The sequence below is a fragment of the Martes martes genome, assembly GCF_963455335.1.
Source record: "Martes martes genome assembly, chromosome: 7".
Classification (NCBI taxonomy): Eukaryota; Metazoa; Chordata; class Mammalia; order Carnivora; family Mustelidae; genus Martes; species Martes martes.
This window is the reverse complement of record NC_137894.1, coordinates 77,542,145-77,567,762: the sequence shown is the minus strand read 5'-3', so window position 1 is coordinate 77,567,762 and position 25,618 is coordinate 77,542,145. Positions and strand designations below refer to the sequence as shown.

At 36.8% G+C, this 25,618-nt stretch overlaps 1 pseudogene across 1 annotated transcript; it reads right to left on the bottom strand.

The window, feature by feature from the left end:
• Positions 1-2,421: 2,421 nt before the first annotated feature.
• LOC308345350 (peroxiredoxin-1-like) lies at positions 2,422-2,986 on the bottom strand (annotated as a pseudogene). The gene has a single exon. The product of its transcript is annotated as a peroxiredoxin-1-like (transcript).
• Between the last annotated feature and the right edge of the window lie 22,632 nt (positions 2,987-25,618).

Below are 25,618 nucleotides of genomic sequence, written 5' to 3'. Positions count from 1 at the left end.
AAAATATAAACTTCTTAAGAGCTGTATATATGTTGGTATGTCTTGTATCCTCTGTTAAATCTATGAATGCTCTATACACAAAAATATTTTAAAAATTTACTTTACAACTTTCAAATTACCAAAGATTTTATTGTTTCACTATTTTTAAAAAATATTTTATTTATGTATTTGAGAGTGAAAGAGTGAGAAAGAGCGAGAGACAGCACACAAGCAGGAGCAGAAGGGAGGGGGAGACCCACTGCTGAGCAGGGAGTTTGACGCAGGGCTTGATCTCAGGACCCTAGGATCATGACCTGAACCTAAGGTAGACACTTAACCCACTGAGCCACTCAAGATCCCTTAGTTTCACTATTTGTTTTAGACCTACTGGTTGACAACCAAAATAGCTCCTCAAATATGATACATAATCAGTCATTTCTAGAACAAGAGGTAAGGGCTAAAGCACTGGAGTTAGGACTGCCATTTTTAAATTACTGGTTTAACTACTTACCAGCAGTGGAATTGTGGCAAGTTATTAACTACAGAGGATTCATTTTCATCTAGAAAAGAGAATGGTAATCATGTTTATCATCCAGAGCTCTGTGATAGATTAAAGATGGACATAAATACTTTTCCACCCCTTCCTTTGAGAGGTGAAGTCCAGTTTTCATCTCTTTGAGCATGAGTTGGCCTTTGTGATGCTCTTAATGAATAGACTGCAAAGGAAGTGAGATTCTGGGACTTTTGAGGCTGGATCTAATGCTCTGCAACTTTTGCTCATCCCCTTTTGAATTCTTGCTCTTGGAAAACTATCTCTCAGAGTCCTTAGCCAATCATATAAGAAATTTGATTGCCCTTAGGCAGCCATGTTGGAGACACCATGTGTAGGTGCTCTGGTTACCAGTACCTGTTGAACTCAGCTTCCCAGCCATTCTGGCCAAGGCACCTGACATGTGTGTTAAGTCTCTGGCACCCCTCAGAACAGCCCATCTCCCAACTGAACGCCATATAGTGACCTCGGCTGACTCCATGTTGAGTATCAGTATCACCAGTTCTAACCCTATCTGACTTTTTAACCTGATTTCCTTAATCATGAAATATAATAAATGGTTGTTGTTTTGAAACACCAAGTTTTGGTTTGGCTTACTGATAACAACAAAAACTAGAACAGGCCATTATGAAGATTAAAATGATTTAATGTACATGAAACACTTAGCACATCACCTGGCATATAGTAAATATTTCACAAACTTTTTTTTGCTCTTATGGTATTATTATAACATAACCACAATTATGAACTCTGCGTGTGTGTGTGTGTGTGTGTGTGTATGTGTTTGTGTTTGTGATTTGCAAGGACTGAGAAAATAAACACAAATGAAAGGCAATAATATGATGCACTTTCATATAAAATAGCCTTTGTTAAATTGTCATTCTGTAAGGAATTCTTGTTTTTCTCTGGTTAAGCATTAAATAATGAGGTTTTTTTTCCTTAAGGTGTTTCCCCCCCCCCCCCAGACTTTTTCTCACATTACTCTATATTGTCCATCTCAACAGCCCATCTGAATGATCTTCACTACTTCGTTAACTTCAGTTTCTATCATTTGTTAATGAAACCCAAATCTTTACCTTTAGCCAACTTATTTTTCAACTTTAGATGTGGATGTTCAGTTGCTTACTGAAAATCTTCACCTAAATGTACCATATGGCAAAACTGAACTCCTCAGATCCTCATTCTTTCTCCTCAAATTTCCCTTGTTCACTAACCACTCAAGTGCTTAGGTCAAAATCTGAGTTTTAAGTAAAAAATCTGACCTGAGATCACAACTTATATTCATTACATGTTTGTTGCAATAGGATCCTGTCTATAGACAATAATTGAAAAGTTTGAGGCTTTTATAACCTAGCTTGTGTACTATGATACAGGAATTTCTATTTTGTGTGAAGGAACAATGTATATAAATAGTGAAGAACACTTTATAAGGTATCTGATATTTGGGATGTACTAAGGAAACTACAATAGTTTAGCAAACCTTGGGAATTAGACCTTTTCTACCTTTTGTTTATTCTTCACACTCAAGCCTATAGAAGTTTGTGACTACAGGCATTCATCCAAATTTTAATTTGAAGGATGTCAAACAGCCGTATAGAATTCATCTGTCTATACTTTCTTTTTTTTTCTCAGTTCAAGTTTAATAGAAACAACAAAAGATCAAAAGTGATGCCCCACTAATGTATATATCTGTTGACCTGCCGCATAGAACAACTCAGGCCATTCTCCCTGAAAGAAGAAAGCTGGCCTCCCCAGGCCCTGAAGGAAAGGCTGTCCTATACCACATCTGCACTGAGTCTAAAGTTGTGTGTTTTAAGCATGACCACAATAGTATAAAAGAGCTTCTGTCTTCATGGCTTCCCTCTGCAGCCTGCCCTAAAATGGCCCAGAGCTCACTTCTTTTTGGAGAAATATTCTTTGCTTTTCTGGACATCAGGCTTCCAGCCAGCAGGGCACACTTCCCCATGCTTCTCAGTTAACTGGAAGTCTCAAGAGTCTTATCCACAGACTGGCCCACTAGGAGACATTCACAGTGACTGATGAAGGATACCTTTATCATCAGTGGTAAAGAGGTCCCTGAACAAGATGTCTCCATCACCCTCTAAGACTCCATAGTCCTGAGTGATGGTATGCTTGGGGTCTGATACCAAAGGACTGTTCGTGGGTCCTAGTTCTCCTTGTTTCTTGAGTGTGTTGATCTATGCCAGGCAGTAGAAGTGAGAATCCACAGAAGCACCAATCAACTTGGCAGTTGGGTTTCTTAAATTCTTCTGCCCTGTCATCGAAAGCAATGATCTCTGTGGGGGCACACAAAGGTGAAATGAAGAGGGTAAAAGAACACTGTATAGTTTCCTTTGTAGTCAGATGTGCTGATGTCTGTGGACTGGCCATCCGGCATAACAACCATGGCTTTGACGTTGGGGGCAGGCTGCCCAATTTTAAATTTCCTGAAGACATCTTACCATTGGCTCCTCTAAGACAGAACACTCCAAAGACCAGTCAGGAGGAAGACACTATCTATATATTTCTTATTTTTTTTTTAAGATTTTATTTATTTATTTGACAGAGAGAGAGATCACAAGTAGGCAGAGAGGCAGGCAGAGAGAGAGAAGGAAGCAGGCTCCCTGCTGAGCAGAGAGCCCAATGCGGGGCTCGATCCCAGGACCCTGAGATCATGACCTGAGCCGAAAGCAGAGGCTTTAACCCACTGAGCCACCCAGGTGCCCCTGTCTATATATTTTTAATCTTTAATACTGTTACCAGTAGTAAAGCCCATTATTTTTTCTAGTTGGCACACAATACCTTTCTTCTCTTCACAGCTTTGTCAAAAACAGACATTATTCTACACTAGCCATGTGTCCAGTTCCACATGAATACTTGAAATCTTGAGGTTTTAAATGAAATTTAATCAACTGCTTGGACTTAAGTATTTCCTGTCTCCTATTGTCATTTTTTTTCCTATTGTCATTTTTAATATAATTTTTATTTGAATTTTAGTATATCTTTATGATAATTTATGGTGCTCTGATCTTTAGTCCCCGGAAATAATTGTAGCAAAAATTTCTGTGGCTTAAATTTGGAAAGTACTCTTTCTGTTGAAGATTTACCATATATGCTACCATATTTAAAGAGTAAAGGCTTGCAGGAAAATTATACTTGTTAAGCTTGTCTTATCCAGTGGCTGCCCTGCAGCTTAAAAAAAATTCACATTTGTCATGCTATTTACTTTTTAGTTTGAAAGACTTAGAACTTTAAAACTGATACTTTAATTTCATGAATGCCTTTTCTACTGCACTGACTCAGTGAGAGAGGAAATCTTTTATGTGTATACTTTCCACTTGGGTACACTACATAAGAGTCTTTTTTCTCCTTCTTAAACAGCTTCCCTAATTGTTCACTATTGCTTTAGATGATTTCTGAAATTCCTTGACAATCAGTCTTAGGTGGGCTTGCTTTCTGAAGGTGAGACTTTCTCCTTTCACTGCCCACATTCAGACATTACTAAATCTGTCTGTCGTATTTCTTTTGACTCTTTGCTTTTTCCTTTCCTTTTTTACATTGCAGTCTTTGTCTTGCCAATGCTCTTTCAGTTTAATAGACTATTACTTTTGTGTTCCCACAATGACTTTATAAGAAAATTTATCCAGTAGAGGATAACTGTATACCTCAGAATGTTCATTTAACAGATTATTTTGCATATGTTTCCTTTAGCCTGAAATCTTCACCTCAGATGGGTTCCAAATACCCTTGACTTTCCAGAAATTCTTCAGTTGTATAAAATAAAGCATATCTGTAACAAGCTTCCAAGCATGTGCTAATGTTATCACACTAAAGGAAGAATAGTGTTTTGGCAGAGAACTTTTTAATTAGTTGCTTTAGTAAAAACAGCTACAACTCCATCTTCTACTCAGCATAGAAAATGCACTTTGGTCTTCAGGTCAGCTCATATAAGACAATTAACTGGCAGGAAAGTCAGCACTCTTCACTACATGGATACAACAGTATCAGGAAAGTGTTAGAGTAACTTAAACTTCCCTAATGAGCTTCAGGGCTTTAATGAGAGGATTTTCTGTTCTTGTATGATTAATATTGCCTGTGATAGAAAGAGGACTCATGTATGTGTGTGTGAAGAAAATGTGGGGCAAGAGAGTTCAAGATAAATGATGAAGAGGAAGTAAATAAGGGGTTAATCCCTTAGAGCCCAAAGAAGATTAATTATTGATAACCAGTAACTGCCACCAGCACGAGTCATCTCTACAAATAATTATTATAGCCTACAATAAAATAGCAACTATTTTTAAACTACCAGCAGTTTAACCATTTATTTTCTGAGTTTAGTCAACCAAGCAATCTATGCTGGCAGGCTATATAATTATGTGAAATTGTGAACCTATATCGTGTGTTTAAAGACACTATTATTATTTATAATTGGTCTAAATTTTTTCTCCATAAAAATAGTCATTGTAAATCACTCCAAGTGGGTGAACTGACTCTGTGTGTTCATGTGCATGCATGTTTGTGTAGGTACACAGCTTGTGTGTGTGTGGGTATGTTTGGAAAGTCAGGAGATTAGAATGGGATGAAGAAGAGATAATAAGAAAAAGAGATAGTCCGAAAGAGTCAATGATGTTAAGTAAAACATTATTAGAATATGTGGGCATACATAATCAGTTATTTGCACAAACACAAACACAGGTTTCCTTTGCTTTCCTGAAGTTCACCTCTACAAAAGACCTGAATTAATACCTACTTTCACTACCCCAAAAGAAACTAGGAGGGTATTTCCACTTCAATGCAGTGGTGATTGCTTCTACATTTTATGCAGTTTCAGCTAGTGAAAGCTTTCATAGGAGCACTCTACTCTCAGAGAGCAGGGAAAACCTGTAGTTTTTGAGTTATTGGCTTTCACTAGCACTTATCCACTGAAACAGACTGCAAGATGTTAAGAAGTAGTGAGAATTTAGTGATAGGAAGTGACTAGAAGTAGTGAGAAGTAGAAGTAATGAGAAGTAGTGAGGATGTTAAGGATGGTGAGAGAGGAAAGATACAGGTAGATGGTCATCATGTTTCACTAGAGTTTAGCCATGGACATGAGCAAAAACTGGACAGAGAGTTGGTGAAGCCTAGGAAACAAGGATGGCTTTTTAAATTCTAATGGGTTATAGAAGTTATAGAGAAAAAGGAGTTAGAGCAGCCACAGAGGATGGAGGAGAGAAACATTTTGTTGCTGTTGTCAGCTGCCTCTGAATGTGTTCTGGGGAGATTTTAATTTCTGCAGGAGACATCACATTTATTTATTTAAAAAGCAGTTAAATTGGGGTACCTGGGTGGCTCAGTTAGTTAAGCATCTGCCTTCAGCTCAGGTCATGACCCAGGGTTCTGGGATCCAGCTTTGCATTGGGTTCCCTGCTCAGTGGGGAGTCTGCTTTCCCTCTACCACTCCTCTGCTTGTGCACTCTCTCTCAAAATAAAGAAAATCTTAAAAAAAAAAGACGTGATTCAATGGCCCACAGACAAACCTGTAAATTTCTGTATTTCAGACCTAATAGGGGAGAGGTTGGGGTCCTTATACTGCAGCAAAAATTGGGGTGCATTCAAGCACACTGCCTGTGATGCCCATGGAATGGGTGTGTTGGACCAGGGGTGGTAGACAGCAAGGGACTGGATCTTGTGTACAGTTTCTCTCCTTTCTTGCTATAAGTAGATACAGTACCACTTGGTCTGGTGTATGTATTACCTATTTTCAGCAAACCTGAATATTGCACTAGTTTCTTCCTGAGTGTCACTTATTTGCCTTTTAAGCTTGGCTGCACTCATGTCATATTCTATCAACCACCTGGTGAACAGTGAAACAAAGTTTCCCCTTCTCAAGCTTCAGTGAGAATGGTGCCACCATTTGGAGGTAGGAGGAGAATTGCAAGTCATTAATCATCCATCAATACTGGTTACCATTAAGAATAGGTGTTTCAAGTCTATCAGCTTATTGCTGCTTCTGTTTTTCTTAGGTCACAGAACATTGGTCAACCCAGCATCAGCTCAGTTGGCTGATTTGTACCTTTGGTACAAACTTCTTAGATGGACCACACAGTCATTCCTCCCTTGGGTCTCATAGTCTTCCTCTCAGGAAATTTTTCAGGATAACAGGTGAGTTTCCTCATGGCTCTGGATCTCCAGACCTCTCTTATTCACATTTAGAGGAATCTCCAATCCATGTACTCTCTTAAGCTCTACTTTCCCTTTATTTTTTTATATCTGATATTAATTACCATTAAAACTAGAATCTGAATCATTACCAACAAAGATATTCTCTCTTTTTCCTTGAACCAAAGGGGATAATTTTTAAAACATTCCAGGAAGGAAGGGACAGTACACTATTTGGTGAAGAAAGAAGAGAGTAACAAAGGAGTTGTGCATGTTAAAATTATTTAAACATTCATATTCTGCCAAATTTGTACCTACATGTGTATGTTACCTTCACCAATTACAGTGATACAAATGGGTCTTAAGAAATAGCAAAAAACCATTTTGTCAAATAGGAATTGAGGAGGTATGGAAATTCTCATTTTAAGTGCTCCTTAATTATTGGCCTTTCTGTGGTTGAATTTATATTAACAAAGAGAAGTGGATATTAAGGCAATTAATCATAAAATTCTGCTTAAAAATAGCAAATGAAAAATAAGTGAAATTTCCTATTGAATTCTAGGGTTTGGTCTCTACACAGATAGGATTCATTAGGTAGATGCTTAACCCTCTTCTTTACTCTTCAAAAAAGATTTTTCTTTGTCACTGTGCATAAAGTAAAATGAAAATAGATAATACAAATATTCTGATTGATTACGAGATTAAAATTGTGTCTTCCAATAAATGTCAGGATTCAAGAATATCTTATTGCAGTTTGTTTTTTACTTACTGTTTTTTTTTTTCAACCACCATCTTCTAATAACTCACAACTGCATTTTTTCTTGTTAGAACATGTCATCCAGCACTTTTTGATTACATGTTCTCAGATAATAGCTGGGACAGATTGACCAAAAGAGAGCAATTTCTTTAATCAGGATAACATAATGATTCTATCACAAACTTTAGATAGGACTATGGATATCACCAGTTTTTTTGATCTATTAATAGCACTGTATCTTTAGTGGAATTGAAGACAGGACCTTTTGTAGGTCTCAGTATAACTTTATAAAAGGCCATAACGTTGCCTTTAGAATCAAATCCATTTGCTGTTCTACAGAAAAGCAAGTTTTCTAGTTACTTGGCCATAACCTGAGGACAGGGACTTTGCAAATATTAAGCAGTGGAATGCAGTGAACAGGAATCTGAAAATTCTGCCTGGCCAAAGCCAGTGACCTGTAGCTTCTCTCTTTTCTTGAGTCATTTTATGGGCATCAGTTTCTTCACCAATGAAAAGAGGGAGTTGTCCAACACATTATGAGGTTTTTCCAGTTCTAAAGTTCTTTGGCTTATTTACCTGCAGCCCAAGAGATGCTTTGAATCTGGCCAGTATATAATAACTATTTGATGATTATGAACAATGTTTGACTTCCAAATGCAAAGTAATACATGCTATATAGAAATACTGGGGTACCTCAATATTTATAATTTGGGAAGCAGATTGATTTAGGAGTGGTGTGATTAAAATAAATGAAATTTGTTTCCTTAGGTCAAAGAGAAATAGTTGTTATTTAAAAACAATCTGGGAGGGGCACCTGGGTGACTCAGTTGGTTAAGTGTCTGCCTCTGGCTCAGGTCCTGATTTCAGGTTCTGGGATCAAGCCCATGTTGGGTTTCCTGCTTAGTGGGGAGTCCAATTCTCTTTCTCCTTCTGTCCCTGCCTTTGCTTGTGTAGTCTCTCTCCCTGTTTCAAATAAATAAATAAAATCTTAAAAACAAAACAAAACAATCTAGGAGTGCCTGTGTGGCTCAGTTGGTTAAGCATCTGACTCTTGAGTTTGGCGTAGGTCATGATCTCAGGGTTCTGAGATCAAACTTCATGTCTGCCTCCATGCTGGGTGTGGAGCTTGCTTAAAATTTTCTCTCTCTCTCTTCTGCCCCACCCCAACCCCCCGCTCTCTCTCTTAAAAAAAATAAATAAATAAAAAATAAAAAAACCTGGAGGGAGGAGTCAAGATGGTGAAGTAGCAGGCTGAGACGACATCGGGCAGCAGGAGATCAGCTAGATAGCTTATCTAACCATTGTGAACACCTACAAATCCAACAGGAAATCGAAGAGAAGAAGAGCAACAATTCTAGAAACAGAAAATCGATCACTTTGTGAAAGGTAGGACCTGTGGAGAAGTGAATCCAAAGCGATGGGAAGACAGACTGCGGGGGGAGGGGCTGGCTCCCGGCAAGCGGCGGAGCAACGGAGCACAAAATCGGGACTTTTAAAAGTCTGCTCCACGGAGGGACATTGCTCCAGAGGCTAAACCAGGGGGAAGCCCAGGCGGGGTCAGCATAACCCCAGGTCCCGCGGGGTCACAGAAGGACCGGGGGTGTCTGAGTGCCACAGAGCTCGCAGGTATTAGAGCGGGGAAGGTGGCTACAGTGACAAAGGCGAGGAGTGAGCTATCAGCCCGGGGTTACCTTGTGCCGGTCGCAGGCTGGGTGGGCTCAGAGCACGGCTGGAGGCCACGGAGACGGAAGCGACCGGGCGCTTTTCTCCAAGTGCCAGCAATTGACTGCTTTCCTCCAGGCATGACTGCAGGCCAGGGAGGTGGGACTGTTGGGCGCTTTTCTCTGAGGGCACACTGAGGAGAGGGACCCCAAGCTCTCGGCTCCTCCAGGCCGGAGATTGGGAGGCCGCCATCTTCATTCCTGTCCTCCAGGAACTCTACGGAAAGCGCTCAGGGAACAAAAGCTCCCAAAAGCAAACCCGAGCAGATTACTTAGCCAGCCCCCTGGCAAGGGCGGTGCAATTCCGCCTGCGGCAAAGACACTTGAGAATCACTACAACAGGCCCCTCCCCCAGAAGATCAACAAAAAACCCAGCCAAGACCAACTTCACTCACCAAGAACAGGGGAATTCTAGAGGAGAAGAAAGCAAATCTTATCTGGACAAAATGACAAGGAGGAAAAACTCACCACAAAAAAAAGAACAAGAGGCAGTACCGAAGGCTGGGGATCTAATCAATACAGACTTTGGTAATATGAGAGATCTAAAGTTCAGAATGATGATTCTCAAGGTTCTAGCCGGGCTCGAAAAAGGCATAGAAGATATTAGAGAAACCCTCTCCGGAGAGATAAAAGCCTTTTCTGGAGAAATAAAAGAACTAAAATCTAACCAAGTTGAAATCAAAAAAGCTACTAATGAGGTGCAAACAAAAATGGAAACTCTCACTGCTAGCATAAATGAGGCAGAAGAAAGAATTAGTGACATAGAAGACCAAATGACAGAGAATAAAGAAGCTGAGCAAAAGAGAGACAAACAAATACTGGACCATGAGGAGAGAATTCGAGAGATAAGCGACACCATAAGACGACACAACATTAGAATAATTGGGATTCCAGAAGAAGAAGAAAGAGAGAAGGGAGCAGAAGGTATATTGGAGACAATTATTGGAGAGAATTTCCCTAATATGGCAAAGGGAACAAACATCAAAATCCAGGAGATGCTAAGAACGCCCCTCAAAATCAATAAAAATAGGTCCACACCTCGTCACCTGATAGTAAAATTTACAAGTCTTAGTGACAAAGAGAAAATCCTGAAAGCAGCCCGGGAAAAGAAGTCGGTAACATACAAGGGTAAAAACATTAGATTGGCAGTGGACCTATCCACAAAGACCTGGCAGGCCAGAAAGAACTGGCATGATATATTCAGAGCACTAAATGAGAAAAACATGCAGCCAAGAATACTATATCCGGCTAGGCTATCATTGAAAATAGAAGGAGAGAGAAAGAGCTTCCAGGACAAACAAAAGCTGAAGGAATTTGCAAACACCAAACCAGCTCTACAGGAAATATTGAAAGGGGTCCTCTAAGCAAAGAGAGACCCTAAAAGGAGTAGATCAGAAAGAAACAGAGACAGTATACAGTAACAGTCACCTTACAGGCAATACAATGGCAATAAATTCGTATCTCTCAGTAGTTACCCTGAATGTTAATGGGCTAAATGCCCCAATCAAAAGACACAGGGTATCAGAATGGATAAAAAAAACAAAACCCATCAATATGCTGCCTACAAGAAACTCATTTTAGACCCGAAGACACCTCCAGATTTAAAGTGAGGGGGTGGAACACAATGTACCATGCTAATGGACATCAGAAGAAAGCTGGGGTGGCAATCCTTATATCAGATCAATTAGATTTTAAGCCAAAGACTATAATAAGAGATGAGGAAGGACACTATATCATACTCAAAGGGTCTGTCCAACAAGAAGACCTAACAATCTTAAATATCTATGCCCCTAACATGGGAGCAGCCAACTGTATAAACCAATTAATAACAAAATCAAAGAAATACATAGACAGTAATACAATAATAGCAGGGGACTTGAACACTCCCCTCACTGAAATGGACAGATCATCTAAGCAAAAGATCAACAAGGAAATAAAGGCCTTAAATGACACACTGGACCAGATGGACATCACAGATATATTCAGAACATTCCATCCCAAAGCAACAGAATATACATTCTTCTCTTGTGCACATGGAACATTCTCCAGAATAGACCACATCCTGGGTCATAAATCAGGTCTCAACCAGTATCAAAAGATTGGGATCATTCCCTGCATGTTTACAGACCACAAGAACTCTGAAGCTAGAACTCAATCACAAGAGGAAATTTGGAAAGAACACAAATACATGGAGACTAAACAGCATCCTTCTAAAAAACGAATGGGTCAACCAGGAAATTAAAGAAGAATTGAAAAAAATCATAGAAACAAATGATAATGAAAACACAACGGTTCAAAATCTGTGGGACACAACAAAGGCAGTCCTGAGAGGAAAATATATAGCGATACAAGCCTTTCTCAAGAAACAAGAAAGGTCTCAAATACACAACCTAACCCTACCCCTAAAGGCGCTGGAGAAAGAACAACAAAGAAAGCCTAAACTCAGCAGGAGAAGAGAAATCATAAAGATCAGAGCAGAAATCAATGAAATAGAAACTAAAAAAAAAAAAAACAAACAAAAAACAATAGAACAAATCACGAAACTAGGAGCTGGTTCTTTGAAAGAATTAATAAGATTGACAAACCCCTGGCCAAATTTATCAAAAAGAAAAGAGAAAGGATGCAAATAAATAAAATCATGAATGAAAGAGGAGAGATCACAACCAACACCAAAGAAATACAAACAATTGTAAGAACATACTACGAGCAACTCTATGCCAACAAATTTGACAATCTGGAAGAAATGGATACATTTCTAGAGACATATAAACTACCACAACTGAACCAGGAAGAAATAGATAACCTGAACAGACCCATAACCAGTAAGGAGATTGAAACAGTCATCAAAAATCTCCAAACAAACAAAAGTCCAGGACCAGACGGCTTCCCAGGGGAATTCTACCAAACATTTAAAGAAGAATTAATTCCTATTCTCCTGAAACTGTTCCAAAAAATAGAAATGGAAGGAAAACTTCCAAACTCATTTTATGAGGCCAGCATCACCTTGATCCCAAAACCAGACAGGATCCCATCAAAAAAGAGAATTACAGACCAATATCCTTGATGAACACAGATGCGAAAATTCTCACCAAAATACTGGCCAATAGGATCCAACAGTACATTAAAAGGATTATTCACCACGACCAAGTGGGATTTATTCCAGGGATGCAAGGTTGGTTCAACATCCGCAAATCCATCAATGTGACACAATACGTTAATAAAAGAAAGAATAAGAACCATATGAAACTCTCAATAGATGCTGAAAAAGCATTTGACAAAGTGCAGCATCCCTTCTTGATTAAAACTCTTCAAAGTGTAGGGATAAAGGGTACATACCTCAATATTATCAAAGCCATCTATGAAAAACCCACTGCAAATATCATTCTCAAAGGAGAAAAACTGAAAGCTTTTCCGCTAAGGTCAGGAACACGGCAAGGATGTCCATTATCACCACTGCTGTTCAACATAGTACTAGAAGTCCTAGCCTCAGCAATCAGACAACAAAAAGAAATTAAAGGCATCCAAATCGGCAAAGAAGAAGTCAAACTATCACTCTTTGCAGATGATATGATACTATATGTGGAAAACCCAAAAGGCTCCACTCCAAAACTGCTAGAACTTATACAGGAATTCAGTAAAGTGTCAGGATATAAAGTCAATGCACAGAAATCAGTCGCATTTCTTTACACTAACAACAAGAGAGAAGAAAGAGAAATTAAGGAGTCAATCCCATTTACAATTGCACCCAAAACCATAAGATACCTAGGAATAAATCTAACCAAAGAGGCAAAGAATCTATACTCAGAAAACTATAAAGTACTCATGAAAGAAATTGAGGAAGACACAAAGAAATGGAAAAATATTCCATGCTCATGGATTGGAAGAACAAATATTGTGAAAATGTCTAAGCTACCTAAAGCAATCTACACATTTAATGCAATCCCTATCAAAATCCCATCCATTTTTTTTTTAAAGAAATAGAGCAAATAATCCTTAAATTTATATGGAACCAGAAAAGACCTCAAATAGCGAAAGGAATATTGTAAAAGAAAGCCAAAGTCGGTGGCATCACAATTCCAGACTTCAAGCTCTATTACAAAGCTGTCATCATCAAGACAGTTTGGTACTGGCACAAAAACAGACATACAGATCAATGGAACAGAATAGAGAGCCCAGAAATAGACCCTCAACTCTATGGTCAACTAATCTTCGACAAAGCAGGAAGGAATGTCCAATGGCAAAAAGACAGCCTCTTCAACAAATGGTGCTGGGAAAATTGGACAGCCACATGCAGAAAAATGAAATTGGACTATTTCCTTACACCACATACGAAAATAGACTCAAAATGGATGAAGGACCTCAATGTGAGAAAGGAATCCATCAAAATCCTTGAGGAGAACGCAGGCAGCAACCTCTTTGACCTCAACCACAGCAACTTCTTCCTAGGAACATCGCCAAAGGCAACAGTAGTAAGGGCAAAAATGAACTATTGGGATTTCATCAAGATCAAAAGCTTTTGCACAGCAAAGGAAACAGTTAACAAAACCAAAAGACAACTGACAGAATGGGAGAAGATATTTGCAAACGACATATCAGATAAAGGGCTAGTATCCAAAATCTATAAAGAGCTTAGCAAACTCAACACCCAAAGAACAAATAATCCAGTCAAGAAATGGGCAGAGGACATGAACAGACATTTCTGCAAAGAAGACATCCAGATGGCCAACAGACACATGAAAAAATGCTCCACATCACTCGGCATCAGGGAAATACAAATCAAAACCACAATGAGATACCACCTCACACCAGTCAGAATGGCTAAAATTAACAAGTCAGGAAATGACAGATGCTGGTGAGGATGCGGAAAAAGGGGAACCCTCCTACACTGTTGGTGGGAATGCAAGCTGGTGCAACCACTCTGGAAAACAGTGTGGAGGTTCCTCAAAAAACTGAAAATAGAGCTACCCTATGACCCAGCAATTGCACTACTGGGTATATATCCTAAAGATACGAATGTGGTGCTCCGAAGGGGCACGTGCACTCGAATGTTTATAGCAGCAATGTCCACATAGCCAAACTATGGAAAGAACCTAGATGTCCATCAACAGATGAATGGATAAAGAAGAGGTGGTATATATACAGAATGGAATACTATGCAGCCACCAAAAGAAATGAAATCTTGCCATTTGCAACAACGTGGATGGAACTAGAGGGTATTATGCTCAGCGAAATAAGTCAATTGGAGAAAGACAACTATCATATGATCTCTTTGATATGAGGAAGTGGAGATGCAATGTGGGGGGTTGGGGGGAGGTAGGAAAAGAAAAAAATGAAAAGATGGGATTGGGAGGGAGACAAACCATAAAAGACTCAATCTCAAAAGAAGACTGAGGGTTGCTGGGGGGAGGGGAGACGGGAGAGGGTGGTGGGATATGGACATTGGGGAGGGTATGTGCTATGATGAGTGCTGTGAAATGTGTAAACCTGGCGATTCACAGATCTGTACCCCTGGGGATAAAAATACATTGTATGTTTATTAAAATAAATAAATTAATATATATATAAAAAAAACCTGAACTAAGTGAAAATGAAATACCCAATATACTAGTTGAGATATCTAGTAAATATTATTATTTTTATCTTTGATAATGTGCCCAAGTAAGTGGTTGGAATATGTTAAATGTAACAAATATATTTAAAATAAGCCTATTTAGATTTTTGAGGTGTTTTTAATTTGTGACTTTAATTAGCATATTCATTATTTTAAAATTATATATGGAAGAAATCAATATGTAGGTAAGTAAGGAAACAGACTACAGGTTTACATTTTGCTCTCAATAAGGTTATCAAATAGAATCACATATCATTATGTACTTGTGTGACTACTGAAAGTTGAAAGAGAAAACCATAAAGTATGCTTTTAGTTAACATTTCTTACGTATATAGAATGAATTGACAATATTCTTGTGTATGAAGTTACTAGTAATAGTCTCTGTTTTTTGAGTACATGTTACTGCTCTAAATAATTAACTATGCTTACTTTTTAATCATTGTAACAACCCTATGAACTATTTAGTATTGTTATCATTATCCCCATCTTGCAGGTTAGGGAAATGAGGACCAGAGTTGTTCATTAATTTGCTTAAAGGCACACAATCAGTAAGTGATAGGCCCAAGGTTTAAACCTCAGTATTCTGGTATTATGCTCTTAATCAACTGTACTATTGACATCTTGTCATGATGATTTCTGGGAGCATTACTAAATTACATGAAATTTAATTTATTTGTTTACAAGTTTACTAAGGAAACAATTCACCTTTCCCTGTGTTCAAACAAATGTATCATTTTCTCCCTCGTCCAGATCTACAATTTCTATTTCTTTATCCTTTGTAAAACTAAGAAGGTACGTGGGGGATAGGGAGGGAAAAAAATGAAACAAAATGGGACCAGGGAGGGAGACAAACCATAAGAAACTCTTTTATTTTTTTTTAAGATTTTATTTATTTATTTGACAGACAGAGATCAGAAGTAGGCAGAGAGGCAGGCAGAGAGAGAGGGGAAGGGAAGCAGGCTCCCTGCCGAGCAGAGAGCCCGATGTGGGGCTTGATCCCAGGGCCCTGGGATCACGACCTGAGCCGAAGGCAGAGGCTTCAACCCACTGAGCCACCCAGGTGCCCCCCCCCCCCCCATAAGGAACTCTTAATCTCAGAAAACAAACTGAAGGGTGCTGGCGGGTGGGGGGAGGATAGGGTGCCTGGGTGATGGACATTGGGGAGCGTATGTGCTATGGTGAGAGTTGTGAATTGTGTAAGACTGATGATTCACAGACTTGTACCCCTAAAGCAAATAATACATTATATGTTAATTAAAAAAAAACAAAGAAGCTGTGATATTAACTTTTCTTTTGTTTCAGTCTGAGATTGTAATTCAGTTATATTATTTGCTAGCATGCATAGTAGAATATATCAGTGCTTTTTATCTTTTGCTTTTAACAGGTAGGGAATTTATGATAAATTTCTGGTAAATTGCTGTGACCTGAGAACTGTGTTCCCAGGGAAGTTATAAGTAGCCCATCTCTGTTTACTTTCATTCTTTCAGGAGGCCTTAGTTAGTTATGTTAACATTATCTCAGCCCAGAATATGTTCCCTTTAGAAATCGTCAGATCATCTGTTTTACTCCAGCGGCAAACATTCAGTCACATATTAATATTACTTCACTTCTCATTCAGAGTCTGAAACATCTATCTCTTTCACTTTCTTTCAAAATCTTAAATAGGGCTGACAATTATAATGATGTGTCTTGTGATACCAAGCATAATAAATTGTAAATAAGTCATGAATAGTAATATCATAAAAGAAAGAAGGACGAGAAAAAAAACAGTCAGATAGTATACAATTGTTTCCTCTTTCAGTCAGGGAAATAAATGCTTGTTTGCAATAGAATCTATTATAAGATCCTTTAAGGACAATTCCTACTGCAAAGTGAGAATGTTTGAAGTTCCATTTAAATAATTCAGCACTTCTGGCCTGTGAAAATAGATAAGCTTCGAGGATTCTTCTTGTGGAAGATAAACCTAATGAAAAAAAAAAGCCTTTAAAAAAGAACATTGGTAGACATATCTTAGCAGGAAAACACTTGGTTTTTTAGTGCTGTCCTTGATTTAATGGCTGTGTTTCTGTACTGAACTGAAATTCAGCGGGTCACATTAATACATGGTTAGATGAGAAATTTTACAGATTTCAGTGAATTCTTATTGAAATCAATGCCTTGAAAAATTACAATGTTTTGATTTAATCATCTAAAACGTGAGTTGTATCGTTTTAGTCCTATTTACACTTACTTATATATAAAATTGGTCCATGAAAATGTGACAATTTTTGGTTTTAAAGTTTTGTCTTCCAGAGTTGTGTTTATTCTAGAAATTGTATTGTTCAATGCTTTTGTAAGTAGTGAAGAGCATTATTTAGGAATACACATCAGTTAGGATGCTTTGTGGAACAAGTGATTGAAAAATTGACTTAAGCCAGTTTAAAAATAAGAAAATGTATTGCCTATGATGGATGGCATTGAGGTAGATTGATTCAGCAGCTCAATCTTCTCATCAAGAATCCACGTTCTCTTAGCCTCTCCACTCTGCTGCCTGAAACAGCGGTTTTACACACAGGCTGGTTTTCTTTATGATTGTGAAGTAGCTTCTATGTTTTTTGTTCTTGTCCTGTGTGTGCGTGTGTGTGCATGTGTGTGTGACAGAGAGAGAGAGAGAGAGAGAGAGGGTTTCTCTGTGAATACTTGAATTGAACAGGGCTTATTTATGGAATGAGGTGAAAGGAAGAAAAAGGACACTGGGTGATTATCAATGTCCAACACAGGAAAGCAACTGCAAGAAAACAAACATATCACTATGTTTTAGTGATACATTTTTGTGGATGGCACTTTCTAATAAAGTTTGACTCCCATTTGGATTAGCATTACTTTGTGCAATATTCAAAACCATACTGAAAAAAATTAGTATGTTCCCTATTACTTTCTTTTTGAAATTCAGTTATGACCACTTAAGGTGGAGGGTCTAAATTCTGAATCATATAACTGAGGCTTTTGCATTTTTCTAAAATGTGAAGTAATTTTATAAATTCATGAGTTTTCATTGTATTTACTCTTTTGGAAGAGATTACTGCTTATTCTCTGAAGTTTTAGTTGGGCTAACTACGTTTGCTTAGAATAAACCTTGCTCGGCAGCCTCCCTTGCAGCTGGGTGTGGCCATGGATAAAAATAGTCTTCCACTGGGTTGGAACTGGAAGTCGTGTGTGTAACTTTCAGTTTATGCTTTCAAGGGAAAGTACAACACTTGATGGATGGCAAAAACAAGAAAGAAGGAACCTAGACATCTGGTCACTTTAAATAGAAGATCTTAAGGAGAGCATGTATTGAATGGAGCACTGGGTGTGGTGCATAAACAATGAATCTTGGAACACTGAAAAAATAAAATTAAAAAAAAATAGAAGATGTAATGTGTCAGCCTAGATACTGACATGTGCCTTGTATAAGCCGGTTTTCATTTAGGCTGAACTTACATGCTAATACAATAGATGGCCAGTATCAATATACTATCTAGAAATAAGGTATGATTCCTTATAACTAGAAACTGGATGACAATCCTTCTGGGTACAATATAAAATGTACTGCTTGTTTTTGAATATTATTAGGAGGGAGTAGCTTTATATGGAGCTCCCAATATTTTTATTTTGATCTTGCAGTTTTTTTATGCACACAGCAGATTTAACTGTTTTGAATGAATTTACTCATTTTAAGCAATTAACATCCAATCACTTGACTTAAAATAATCAAACCATTTGTGTATATATATATACAGCATACATCTCCACTGTTTACTGTCTCAAAGCATTTTAACAAGCTATTGTGCTGGCAGAATTAATTAGATCTGAAAACTGGTATAATAAAAACAATAAAAGCTATAAGAATGCATTAAAATAGAATACCAAAATAATAGAATGTAACGTTTCTAAAGTTGTATTTGACTAGTCAAATGTTCCTTAATAACTGGATGCATGAGAATACATTGTTCATTATAATATTAAAGGAATGTAATGAAATGAAAATTGAGGCAATAGAGAATTTGGTATGCACAATTATTTTAAATTTAAAATCTTTCCCATAATGAACATAGCTAAAAACATAGAAGACAAATGATAGAGAAATTAGAAGCAATTATCAAAGGAATTCTCAGCAGAAATTTCTGATTTAAATTAAAGCCTATGATTAAAAATCTCCTGCCTCTTTGTCCTTCTCCACTCTTCCCACAATCCACTACTACAGCACCTTGCAACTTAATTTCTTTTCCTCAAAGGCACTCATGCTATGTCTGATCCATAACAAGAATGAACATATCAAATTTAGGTCTTTCTGGTTTCTGCTTCTATATGGGCTAATGCTTAATTTTAAAAAGAACAAAGATGGAAAAACTATTGAATAGAGGCCATGAAAAGTGGAATTATTTTTCACTTACATAATTCTGTTATTTTGTAAATGAAAAAGGGAAACTTTTCAAAAATTTTTTTTATTGAGATTTGAAATATAGCACAGTATATTTTGGTGTCTGGAGCTGACTTACAACTATTTAGGTGTCTTAAACATTAAAAAGACTATAGTGCATCATTTTCAGATGTGAGTCATTTATTCGTTCAAAACTGATTTTGAATATCTGCTCAGGTATTGTTCTAGGTGCTAGAGGCAATACAAAAAATGAGTTGTTCTTATGTTTATATTCTGGTGATTAAAATTAATACTACATCATAAAACAAGTATGGGGCAATTCAACAAAGTTGTATTTTTTGATGAATCTTATTTTGATTCTTTGGGAAATACCAAATTCCTTAAAAATGGTGTTCTTTTGTTACTAAAATGTGGGGTTTTTGTGCATGTGCTTAAATTTCATACTGTCTATTATGCACTGATACCATTTATTTGCTTAATATTTTGTCATTTTCAGAAGTCAGTGATAATTAGTTATTTTTTAAAATAATAATTAAAAACCCTTCATCTGATATATTTATCTTCTTTTTGGGTGGAATTGTCAATTCAAATAAAGAGCTAGGGAAACTTAAAGTGATTTTAAAAGTTGAAATCATGAATTGTGTGTTTTGGAGGATACTGTTAATTAATTTTGGGATTCTGCATTTTTATATTTATGTAATTCAGTATAGACTTTAGGGGCACATATCAGAAAATTTTTCAATGTAATATCTGAAACATACAAAATAATCTATGTAATATAAAGCCACATTACTTATTATACAATAAAAAACAGTAAGAATGTAACATTCTATTTAAAAACTAGATCATTGTATGAATAGTTTAGAGGCAAAATAATCGTTTTTGGAGATTTTTTTTTTCAGTTCATGTCCCTCTTCCTATATCTTAACTGCTATCTATACAATATTATGAGTGTTTTCTTAAGAAATATTTAGTCATATTCTCCTTTTTTAAATGCTAATTTTTTATTTTGTGATAATTCCAAATGTATGAAAATATGGCAAAAACAGTATAAACAGCTTTTTTAAATTGAAGTGTAATATCATATTGGTTTCAGGTGTACAACACAGTGGTTTGACATCTATATATATTGTAAAACGATCACCATAATGCATCTAGTCACTGGCTGTCACCATACAAAGTTAACACAATATTATTGACTATATTCCCCATGATATACAATACATCCCCACGACTTAACTTGTTTTGTAACTGGGAGTTTGTACCTTTTCTCTCATTTCCCTCTCAACCTCTTCTCTTCTGGCAACCATTAGTATGTTCCCTCAGAATCTGGCTTTGTCTTGTATGATTATTTTGTTTTTTAGATTTCACATGTGAGTGAAATATTTTTGTTTTTCTCCAAGTTATTTCCCCTAGTATAAAACCCTCAAGTTCTATCCATACTGCTGCAAATGGCAAGATTTCATTCTTTTTTGTGGCTGGCTAATAGTCCATCTTACATGCATACCATAACTTTATCCATTCATCTATTGCTGGACACTTAGGTTGCTTCCATATCTTGGCTATTATAAGTAATGCTGCAATAAACATTAGAGCAGATACATTTTTCAAGTTAATGTTTTCATTTTCTTTAAATGAATACCCATAAATGGAATTGCTGAATCACATGGTAGTTCTGTTTCTAATTTTTTGAGGAATCTTCATATCGTTTTCCACAGTGGCTGCGCACATTTACATTCCCACTTACAGTGCACAAGAGTTCTCTTTTTGCCAATTTATGTTTTATCTTTTTTATTTTAGCCATTCTGACAAGGTGTGAGGCGATGTTTCATTGTGTTTTGTATTTCCCTGAAGATTAATGACGTTGAGCATCTTTTCATGTATTTTGGGGCATCTGTATGTCTTCTTTGGAAAAATGTCTTTTCAGATCTTCTGCACATTTTTTTTTTGATCAGACTGTTTTTTTCTTTTGCTAGTGAGTTGTTTGAGTTCTTAATATGTTTTGGCTATTAGCTGCCTATCAGATATATCATTTGTAAATATTTTTTCCCATTCAGTAGGTTGCCTTTTTGTTTTGCAGATGGTTTCCTTTGCTGCACAAAAGCCTTTTAGTTTGATATAGTCCCAATAGTTTATTTTTGCTTTTGTTGCACTTGCTGATGGAGTCAGGTCCACACAAAAAAATTTATCACTAATAATCACTAATAATTGCTTACCCCTTATGTTTTCTTGTAGGAGTTTTATAGTTATAGGTCTTACATTCAAGTCTTTAATCTATTTTGAGCTAAATTTGTGTAGCATGTGAGATATGATAGTTTCATTTTTTTACACATGGTTGTCCAGTTTTCCCAATGTCATTTAAGAGACTGCATTCCCCATTCTATATTCTTATCTCCTCTTTTGTGGTTAATTTATCATATATGTGTGAATTTATTTCTAGAATCTTTGTTCAATGTGCCTGTTTTTGTGCCAGTACCAGACTGTTTGAGCTATACTTTTATAGTATTGTTTGAAATCTGGGAGAATGATACCTCCAGCTTTGTTCTTTCTCAATATTGCCTTAGTTATTCCAGGTCAAATTTTAGGATTATTTTTTCTAGTTCTATGAAAGATGCCATTGGAATTTTGATAGGGATTATATTAAATCTGTAGGTTTCTTTGGGTAGTAAGGACATTTTAACAGCATTAATTTTATCAATTATGAGCATGGAATATCTTTTCATTTATTTTCACTTTCTTCAATTTCTTTTATTAAAATATTATTTTTTTAAAGTTGTTTTTGTTTTTGTTTTTTTGACAGAGAGAGACACAGTGAGAACAGGAGCACAAGCAGGGGGTGTGGGAGAGGAAGAAGCAGCCTTCCTGCCAAGCAGGGGCTCGATGTGGGGCTCCTGGGATCATGACCTGAGCTGAAGACAGATGCTTAATGACTGAGCTACCCAGGGACCCCCAAATCTTGTAGTTTTTATCATACAGATCTTTTACTTTCTTGGTTAAATTTATTCCTAAGCATTTTATCATTTCAATGTTATTGTGAATGGAATAGTTAATTTTATTTCAGATGTTTTATTGTTCACATATAGAAACACAATTTATTTCTGTATGTTGATTTTGTATCCTGCAATGACTTGTGAAATGATTTTGTGTAGTGGTATGCTTTGATTCTGTTCTTTTTATTTTTGTGACTCTACTGTAGGTTTTTGCTATTTATCAATAACCATGAGGCTTACATTAAACACTTTATAAATATAATAGTCTACTTTATGTTGATAGCAAATTAACTTCAATTGCCTACAGAAAATCTGCCCCTTTACTGCCCCTTTTATGTTTTTAATGTCATTATGTATCTCTTTTTATATTGTGTATTCATTAGCAAATTATTGTAGCTGTAGTTACTTTCACTACTTTATCATTAATGGTGAACATGCCACCATATTATACCATGGAGTACAGTTTCGGGGTACCCTAAATTTGACTATGTACTTAACCTCTATCAGACTGTTGTATATTTTCATAAGTTTTTGTGTTATTTGTTAGCTTCCTTTCATTACAGCTTGAGGAGCTCTTTTTAGCATTTCTTGTAAGGCAGGTCCAGTGGTAATAATGAATTCCCTCAGCTTTTGTTTGTCTGGGGAAGCCTTTATCTTTTCTTCATTTCTGAAGCACGGTTTTGCCAAGTAAATTGTTCTTGGTTGGCAGGTCTTTTTTCTTTCAGCCCTTTGAATATATCATACTCTTTTCCAGCCTGTAAGATTTCTGCCAAGAAATCTGCAGATAGCCTTATAGAGGTTCCCTTGAAAGTTACACACTTTTTTCTCTTGTTGTTTTTAATATTCTCTCTTTGTCTTTGTTCAGTTTTATTATAATGTGTCTTGGACAGGTTTCTTTTTAGTTGATTTTGTTTGGTCACATATAAGCTTCGTGAACTTGGATATCTGAATCTCTGCACAGATTTGGGAAGTAGTTGTCATTATTTCTTTATATAAGTTTTCCTTTCCCCTTCTTTCTCTTTTCTCCAGAACTCCAATTAGTCATAAGTTGTCCTTTTTAATATATTTCATAGATCAAGTACTCTTTTCTCACTCCTTTTCATTCTTTTTTTATTGCTTTCCTGTGAGTGGATAATTTCAAAGTTCTATCTTCAATCATACAGATTTTTTCTTCTGCTGAATCAATTCTGATAGCAATGCTCTATGGCATTTTTCATTTCATTCATTTTGTTCTTCAGTTCTGAAATTTGTTTGGTTCTTTTTTTAAAAAGATTTTATTTATTTATTTGATAGAGAGAGGGATCACAAGATCTCTGCAGAGAGGGAGGCAGAGAGAGAGGAGGAAGCAGGCTCCCTGCCGAGCAGAGAGCCCGATGTGGGGCTGAGTCCCAGAACCCTGAGATCATGACCTGAGCTGAAGGCAGAGGCTTAACCCACTGAGCCACCCAGGCATCCCTGTTTGGTTCTTTTTTAATGCTTTCTTTGATCTCTTTGCTAAACTCCTCATTTTTTTTAACCTCAATTATTGTTTTCTTGATTTCATTGGATTGTCTTTCTGTGTATTTTTATAATGCATTGAGTTTCCTTAAAACCGCTATTTTGAAATCTTTACCTGCAGAACATATCTTAAGGTGCAGTAGTCTTTGTGTTCAGTTACCAGAAGACTGCCATTCTTTGGTGGTATCGTGTTACCTTGGTCTTTTTGTGTTCTTCGAATTCTTGCATTGCTTTCTTCACATTTGAAGTAGGAGTTACCTTCTCCAGTCTTTACTATCTTTGGAAAGAGATACCTTCTGTTACCCCTGCTGAGATTCCGAGGTTATCCTGAACTTATGTGGGTACACCTGCTTCATGCTTCTTGGTCAGTCTTGGGGTGGAATTCTTAAGTTTATATGCCTCCTCTGGAACCAGCAATGGACAAAGGTGAGGGTTTTTGTTTTGTTTTGTTTTCCCAAAGATGGGGTTAGGGCTCAAGTTTGTGGTCTTTTCTGACCTGCAGATTCAGCTGACTTTCTGTTCTTGCTCACTAGCTGTTTTATAAACCTCACTCACACTGCTGCTGAGAGCACACTGAGGGAGTGGGCCATGGGATGGTAGAGTGTATGGTTGAGGCATATGGAGCACTGTGTGGGTATCTGTGGGCCATTTGGGGAGATCTGCAGGTGAAATATTAAGACTCATGTTTATAAAATGTATTTTCAGCATCTATGTCCATAGCAGACTGTGTAGCTTTTTTCCTATTATCTTTTCATGTAATGTATTTCCTTTTTTTTTTTTTTTTTTTTGATGAACACATGCAATTCACCTATAAAGCTACCAGCAACTGGTTCATCTTGGGGCTATATATTTTATAATTTATTCAATTACTTTTACATTTTTTTTCTCTTTTGATATATTATTCACTAAAATTTTTTTCTTAAAAGCATCTATTTTCAAGTATTGACATAGCATTTCATATAGGATTTATTTTATAGTGGCAGCAAGGTGGTGTCAGTTTTACTGCCCAGAGAATAGGAACAATGTCTTAATTATCTCTGATTCCTTTAAAGTATTAGAACAGTGCCTTGCATATTGTAGGCTCTTTATGACTATGTGTTATATTTGAGGTATCACCTGAGTAAAGTATTATAGTGAAACCTTACCACATTTGAACCTTTACACTTGTACAAGTCTTAAAATAGGAAAATGAACTTCTGATGACAAAGTTTTAGTATTTAATGAATGTATTTAGGGTATATAAAGTATGTTAGAGGATATACATTTATTATAGTTAAGAAAGTACAAAGATGCTTGTCTTACTTTTAAGGTAATTATGTGAAAAAAAATTGCATTCAAAAGGTATAAAAAACTCTTCCACATTTTCAGTGTGTAATTAGCCAACCTCTCTACATTTATTCAGAAAAGAAAGTAATAAACCACTTGTAAATAATGGTAGTCTTGCTTTTTATATACTTATATGTCAATAATATGAACATAAATTTTCTCCTGTTCTTAGTTAAACAAGTTTGTTTTTGAGTTGGTACAGAGACAGGTATCATTACTGTGCTGTAGTTCCATTTTCTATAGATGTAAATGTATTAAAGTAAAACATGGAAGAAAAATGAAGAGTTCCACTAATATTGAATGCTGTAGTGCATGGAAATGAAATTAATATGTGGCTTTTAAAATACAACATGGTGACAGCAGAGAAGTGACATCTGAGTGCATTCCAGGAAAAGCACAAAAGTAGTAGGTGTCTATTAAAATATCAATCACAGGGGCGCCTGGGTGGCTCGGTGGGTTGAGGCCTCTGCTTTCGGCTCAGGTCATGGTCCCGGGGTCCTGGGATCGAGCCCCGCGTCGGGCTCTCTGCTCCGCGGGGAGCCTGCTTCCTCCTCTCTCTGCCTGCCTCTCTGCCTGCTTGTGATCTTTGTCTGTCGAATAAATAAATAAAATCTTTAAAAAAAAAAAAATAAAATATCAATCAC